General features: G+C 45.5%; 1 long non-coding RNA gene across 2 annotated transcripts; it reads right to left on the reverse strand.

Annotated features, from left to right (window-relative positions):
• Positions 1-311: 311 nt before the first annotated feature.
• LOC141417850 (uncharacterized) lies at positions 312-7293 on the reverse strand. 2 transcript variants are annotated; one of them, XR_012442495.1, is made up of 3 exons: positions 7126-7293; positions 5296-5445; positions 312-3865 (listed from the first exon to the last, which is right to left on the reverse strand). It is a non-coding gene; the product is annotated as an uncharacterized lncRNA (long non-coding RNA). The 2 variants fall into 2 exon arrangements; XR_012442494.1 differs by lacking the exon at positions 312-3865 and adding an exon at positions 4736-5086.
• Positions 7294-7739: the final 446 nt, after the last annotated feature.

Genomic DNA, 7739 nt, shown 5'->3' on the forward strand with positions numbered 1-7739 from the left:
ATAAATCAATTTGGGTGGTAACACATTTGTACACGGAAGCAATGCTAGGAATCTCTCTGTATAGTTATCCTTAACTCAACTAGCAAAAACACGTTGTCTTTCTTATTATGCTTATTTCTTCTCTTCAACAAAATTAGCGATAAGGTCAGAACAGGTTCTGCCTGGAAGCGAGGGGGGAGGGGGAGAGAGATTGGGGGTGGGAGGTAAGGGGAGAAATGACCCAAACAATGTATGCACATGTGAATAAATGAGGAAAAAAAAGAGTCAGAATTGGTTGTATGTCCTTGAAAGCTCTGAGTGAGCCTTGGTTTTCCTCATCTCTCATCTTTTGGCTTGGATACAGAAACTTGGTGCTTGTTACTTACTAGGGTTGCACCTGGTTGGCTGGAAGACAGAAAGAACAGGAATTTCCAAGCTTGAGAATACTGCTAGATTGCACTCAGAGATGGGAGCTGGGATGAGAAGTCCCTGTTGATGTGAGCACTGACCTGGCAGCAAACAGTGGTCACTTACCCAGGGAAAAGGGCACAAAAGCTTCACTCTTCTCAAACTTCCCATTGTCATCCAGGAGATGCTGAGGGTTAAAATCTTGGAGGTTGAAGAAGAATTTGGGGTCTGCTAGCACAGAGTCCAACATTGGATACACATCAGTGCTCTGGCAAGGAGGAGGAAAAGAGATTTGATAAGGAAGGTTGAAGGATGACTGTTCTGAAAGCAGAGTTTATATATTTGGGGATTAGAGAGATCCCCAGTGAAGAGAAATGGTAGGCATGGGACTCAGGGTCCACTAAGGGAGGAATTTGGGGGAGATTATGAGGTTAATGTCCTGAGACAGGAAGTTTGGGCATTATGGAGTTTCATGTTTTCTGAGACAGGAAGTTGGAGGGACACAAGATCTATGTGTTTTGTAGTTGTGGGATGTATAGCTCATGACTCTCAAGGAGGGAGGTTAAGAGGACTGAGATGTTCAAGTTTCTTGATACGAGAATTTTGGATTCTTAGGATTATGTCCCCCTAAGAAAGATGTTTGGGGGAAATGAAATTCCTGTCCCAAATAATAAGTTCTAGGGGGAAATGGGCTTAATGTCCCTTGAGACAGGTATTTTCAGGATATAGGATTCATTCCCTTGAAACAGAAAACCTGGGGAGACACAGAATTCCAAAGACTCAAATGAGAAAGCTAAGAAAGTGGGGAGGTTGAGAAAATCTTTGGTTCAGAAAGAAAGTGCCTTCAAGATTTCTAATGAAGATGGGGTGCTGACGTCCCAGGGAGTGTGTTGCAGGTCCCTCTAGACTGAGCAGAGGAGGAGAAAGTCCCAAAATTTGGTGTCCTTGGTGACCCCATGAGCCAGGCCTATGGGGATTGTCTCCTAATTTTTGAATTTCATGGATCACAGCCTCCGTGTAGGGCATCTTGATGTAATCCTCCAACTTGGGCTGCTGGTTCCTGCCAATCACCTTGGTGGAGAAGAAGGGGAATATGTTTAGATCTCATATGTTTAGTGGCCTCAGAGTAGGGATGATAGTCCAAAAATGTGCAGTGGATGCAGGACATGGAACTATGTCTGAAAGGCACATAGACCATTCACAGCAGACATTGGCTGTAGGACTGTGGAAGCAGGGTCTTGTTAACCTGGTGTTGCCAAAATCATAAGGAGCTGCAAGGCTGGAGTCTTAATGGATGGCCTGGGGTGTGGGCAGTGGGGCCTCTGTGGCTTACAATTTACCAATCAGTTTAGACCCTACCAATATTTTAACAACTGAGATTCATCTGGTGCCTATCAACTGTTCTTCCCACCCCTCTGCATAGGAGGGGCCTGTCTTAGATTCTAGAGACCTAAGAGAAGTTGGGTTGATGCAGCCAAATCACAATAGTCCATAATACCCTACCCTTTCTGATCTTACTTGCACATATGGGTACTTTATGAACAGCAGGAAGCCACAATGCATGGTCGTGCTGTGGTTTCTGTGCTACAAAGAAAAGGTTTGGTATGGTCATCATCAGGTACTCCTTATAGAACTCTGTTTTGGGGTTATCCTTCTCCTGCAGGGAGAGAAGCCTTTAGGTCTAGTCCAAACCTCCTGGAAGGCTATGCTTGGACCCACCTCTGTTAGGGTCCAGATCTTGACCTAAAGTGGAAAGAAGGATCCTAGATCTGCCAGGCTCTCTCCAGTTCTCAGGGTTTTACTTAGGCTGCTGGCATTGCCCCAAATGCTCTTCTCACATTCTTTTGCTGGTTGACTATCTCCTTTAATTAATCGCTTAGATGTCACTTTTGAAATGGTAGGAAAATATCAAGAGATAGAGACTATGAGGAAGAAGGGCAGAGTCAGAGTGGCCAGAAAGTTAGAAACAGACCTTCTGAGATGCAGACACAGATTTTTAAGTGACAACATCCTATTTCTTCCTTTTCAACTTAGGACTCCATAAACCCTCATCTTGATTCTCACATATGGAACATGAAGGTGAGGATGGGGAACCTCCATTATCACACTGGAAAGTCAGTGTTCAGACAGGTATATCAAGTAACCAGAGTAGACAAGGTTAGAGAACATGGTGACTAAAAGCACCAGTCACACAATCAGAGAGAACAGGTTTGAGCCAGATCCCACAGAATCTCTGCTGTGTGACCTCAGGCATGCTGCTTGGATTGCACTTTCCTTATTTGTGTAATTTGAGACATAGCAGAAACTTGTTCAAGAGCACCAAATAGATGAAAAAACACAAGGCACTTAAAATAACACCTGTGGCTTCATCTGTAATTCCAGATACTGAGAAAGCAAAGATAAAGGAGAATTGTAGTTCATGGCCAGACTAGGAAAAAAATTAGTGAGACCCCCCCTGCCATCTCAACAAATAAGCCAGACATAGTGGTTCACACCTGTGATCCCAGCTATGCGGGAGGCATAGGTAGGAATTTCAAGGTCTGAGGATAGGCCTGAGAAAAAAATACAAGACCCTAATAAAAAATAAATAAGACAAAAAGGGCTGAGGTATGACTCAAGTTGAAGAGTGCCTGCCTAGCAAGCACAAGGTCTGCATTCAAACCCTAGTACTACCAAAATAGAAAAATTTAGAAAGAATAATAATAATGCCTGGCACATTGTAGTGCTATAATACAGTTGCTATCATGGATTGATTCCTCATGCCCTCCCTATAAATAAGGGCTCAGTAAATAGAACAATGATGTTAATTGAGATTATTGTTAGGATGAACAAAAAGAAGCCACTTTAGGATTGGATCTCCCACCCTTACTGGCAGCTTACTGACACCCCACAACCCACTGGAAGGACCACATCTAGCCTCAAGGAAATGACAAACCACCACCTCACCAGGGGTAGGGAGCTGAGCTACTTACTTACCTAGTTACCACTTATCTCCTCTAGCTTCCCCTAGTGATGGTTGACTCCACTCTGAAAGAATTTTCCCACCTAGCAGGATTTCCCCTCCAGACTGCTCTCCTATATTTTCTCAAAGTCTGTAAGCAGCTGACTCCAGCTCTCTTGGTGAGGCCCCCCTCCAGAGGGCTCCTTCCCAAACAACAAACCCTACACTGGCGTTTGAGCCATCTCTTTGCCTCAGCCATGCTTCTTTCATTTCTAGCAATTATGAGGACTGATTTGCCACAGCCCAGCTTTGGGATTCCCCATCATGGCTGCTGAGTGCACTTCCTGCATGCTAACAAAAAAGGAGTCGATGAAGTTCCACAGGAAATTGGGATCCAGGGTGCACTGGCTCTGCTCCACCTTCTTAGCTTATGGAGAAGAACTTATGAAGTTCTCCAGTCTCTCCAAGTCCTCAAAGACCTGCTGCTGTGATCCTGGCAGGTGAGCCATCACTGAGTCTTCAGAACATCTCATAGAGCTGGGGTAGGAAGAAAAGATGGAAAGCGAGTATGACAGTCACTGGTTCAGACCCAAAGAACAAAGAAGTCTTCAAGGCACCTGTCCAGGTGTTTAGGTTTTTTGCTGTTGCTGGAAGAAATGACATGTTTATGTTTTCATGTGCACTATGTGTGAAAATTCAGGTGAGAAGGACTAGGAAATGCATGCAGTTTCCTGACTTTTTTGGGTGAGGTGGATAGGAGCACAAATCTAGGTGTTCATATACTTAAGTGAGGTTGGGTAGGAAAACATCTGTATGTTAAGTTACTCAGGTGGGGCTGTTATGGAATAATCTATCCATGTGTTTAGGCTTTCGGTAAAGTGAGGTTGATTTGGATTTCAATTGTGTACTGCCATACATGTGTTCAGGAGTTAAATATGGTTGGGTTTCAGGTGTTAAAAAGTGGGAGATACTTGTTCAGAGGTTTGGGTATTCAGATGGGCTGATAGTGGTACCATTGCAAAATTTGTTGAATGAACTGTATAGGGGAACACTGACTTGAGTGTTCAGTCAATCTGCCTGGACCATTATGCATTAGAATTTCTGTGCAGTTGATCACACATTTCAATGCAGAGTAGCAAGTATTTATCTAAATATTCAGTGAGATGGTTTAGGACAGGTGTGCAGAGGTCAGATGGTTGTGGTGGACTGGATTTTGCACCAATAGCTGTTCAGGTATTCAGGAGGGGACTAAGGTGTTCATTTATCCTGGTATTAAGATATTCAGAAGGGTTAGGTAGGCAGCATCTAATAGAAACCAAGGTAAATTGGGATGGAAATACCTACCCAGGTGATAGAGCTGAGTGGAGGGCATGAGTCTTGCCTGCGTGCTGTGTTCTGGGTGCTGTGTGCTGATATAATCAGGTGCTATGGAGACTGCATATTGGACACCTGTCCTGGGTTCTGATGACCCTGTTCAGGTGGTTTTGAGGGGACTATGTTTGGAGGAGGATGGTAGTTTTGGGCACCATTGGCCATGCCAGGTTGCAGTCCACAGCTTTGCCTAAAGAGTTGGGAGACCCTCACCTAAAAAGGTTACCTGCCCGGTGGCGGTAGCTGTGAACTGGAAGCTTTGCCATATCATATCCAACAGCGGCAGGAACTCTTTGTCCTCATAGTCGAAGCGGTCCCCAAAGACAATAGAGCTAATGACATTGGAGACTGTTCGGCTCATGAAGAAGGTGGGGTCTATGCAGGTGCCTGTGAGGTGGGACCAGGTAAGAAGGAGAAGGGGATTGAGGAAGAGAGGGTCAACTGGACTGTGCGCTGCCAGTCTGAACATTTGAGGAGGACTCTGCAGTGATGCGCTGAACTCCCAGACCAGATCCTTGCTGTGCTACAACATGCAGGTCCTCCCCATGTGATTTTTCTAATTCTCCTTCCCGTGTACTCCGGTATCCCCTACTCACCATGTGTGTCCCTCAAAGCTTGGACGAGAAAGCTGGCCTCCTCCTTGATACGCTCCTCTATGCCACGCTTGCCCATGCCAAAGTCCTGCAGCGTGGTGATGGCAAAGCGTCTGAGTTGCTTGGCACGCTCTCCGTTGCTGAACACCACACCTGCAGTGAGCATAGGGGCAGGGAGAGCTTGGAGAGCAGCAAAGATGGGCAACAAACCACCCCTGAGAGGCTCCAGAGAAGTAGGGCTTTGCATGGAGAGGGAGGGAGCAGTGAAAAGCTTGGTGAAGAGCCAGTGTGGAGAACCAAAGAGCAGGAGAGCTTGGGAGAGATTCAAATTCAGATTTGATGTCAGAGACATGCAGAATGAAGAAGAGAGGAGTTGGAAGAAGCCAAGCAGGAGAAGAGAGATAGAGAAGCAAGACAGGACAAATAAACAGAGAAAGAGACATGGAAAAATCAAATGGAGGGAAGAAGGGTTGGAGTGAGAGGGGTGCAGGGAAGGGAATTGAGATGTATAGACCTTGAGGTGGATATAAAAATTTAGATGTATTCTGGACCAATGTAGAGAAAAGAGAAAAATAGGCAGAGAGAGAAACAGAGAGGGTCTGGAAAGATGACAGACTGTTACCAAGAGATGGAGGCATGGGCAAATTGAAGCAGATATTTCATGACATTTTCACAGAGGAAGAAGAAAAGGAGGGAGAAGGAGAGAGAAAGAATCATGGGGAAGTGCAGAGGCTGAGGATGACACAAAGACAAAAGATTGGATAAAGTTTTAGGAGCAGGATTCTAAATAGGCATTCCAATCAGCTGTAAGAATGGAGAGATCAGAGAAAGAAGAAGAATGTAGTGACAGAGAACTGGAAGACAGTGGTGTGGGGAGAGAAACAGGGAGGAAGGGAGAAAGAGAAGAGAGAGGGAGAAGCATGGAGGGAGAGAGACAGAAAGGGAGAGAGAAAGTGAAGAGAGAGGGAAAGTCAAAGAGGGAGACAGGATCAAGAAAAGAAAACAGGAGTGAGGGAGGGAGAGAGAAAAAGAGAAGTAGAGCAGGACAGAGAAAGGGAGAGAGAAGAGAGAGACAGGGAAGGGAAAAGGAGAAGAGAAAGGGAGAGACAGAGAGGAAATCAGAGGGAGAAAGAGAAGAGAGAGAAAAGAAAAGACAAAGAAGAAGAGCAAAGGAGAGAAAGAGAGGGGAGAGAGAGAGAGAGAGAGAGAGAATTTGGCACAGAAACTCTAAGACAGGTGAGAGATGGACATACAGAGAGGGAAAAATGAACAAGGATATGGAAAGAACAGGAAAGAACTCTCCATAGGCTTGTATGGGTAGATGAGTCAGGGGGAAGGCAGTAGAATCTGAGATCACCACATCTTCTTGGCCACATTTCTCCACATGGTGTCCCTCTCACCATAGTCTTTGAAGAGCCAGTCAAACATGGTCTGCTGGCATTGCCCACTGAATTCTTCAGCCTGATCCACCAGAGCTTCCTTTACTGCATCATGTCCACACAGCATCATGACTGGTTAAGGCTCCAAGTGTATGGTGAACATGGGGCCATTAGTGTTTGCCCACAGAAAAAGGTGGCGGGAGCGATAAGAGGAATTAGTTCCTGTACTGGCCCAGTACCCAGAAATATTGGGATATAGTTCTCCTTGACTCTGACAGTCAAGACATTGAATATCCTAAGATCTGATCCTGCATTCCTAAGAACTGATTGCCAAAACTCCCAAATCCCCCATCCTAAGTCCCCAGTCCAGCCTCATCAGTCACCTGTTACAAAGATGCAATGTAGGCAGCCCTCCACATCTACCACATTTCTCCCATCTCCCAGCCATAACAACCTTCATGATGGAGTTGTATATATGCTCTTTCTTAGCTGAAGGTAGTTCCTGATGTAGGGCGGGGTGGTCCAAGAGACCACATGGCAGCACATGTGGGAGAGACCCTTAGGCTTCTTCTGCTGCCAGACAGACTTCAACACCATGACACTCAGGCAGGTCAGCACTGCCACAAGAAGCAGCCCTGAGGCCAGCATGGTGGCAGTGAGAGTGACAAGATGATGGCAATGGCTGAGATGGTTTGCCTTTATACTGTCTGGGATAGAAGGGTGGCCTTTGATCCAGATGATGTAATCATCTCATTCTTTATCAAAACTATAGCCTCCACTTTGCCTGCAACTATGGTTGCAACACAGGCAGCAAGGGAGGAGAAGGGGGATGTGTGTGGACTGATTAACACACAGTGGGCCTCCGGGCTTAATTAGTGGCATATCAAGTGAAAGTACCCCAGGACTATGGAGTGGAGTGGAGGCAGCAATCTCCAGAAATGAAGACATTAGTACAGTTGCATAAGAGAGCATTTGAATTCTGAGTTTGGGATCTCAAAATGATGTGGATTTGGGGGTTTTAGGAAGGAATCTAAAGATCAGGACTGCATTTGGATGAGTCATGATATG

The sequence above is a fragment of the Castor canadensis genome, chromosome 16 (genome assembly GCF_047511655.1).
Source record: "Castor canadensis chromosome 16, mCasCan1.hap1v2, whole genome shotgun sequence".
In the NCBI taxonomy this organism is placed as follows: domain Eukaryota; kingdom Metazoa; phylum Chordata; class Mammalia; order Rodentia; family Castoridae; genus Castor; species Castor canadensis.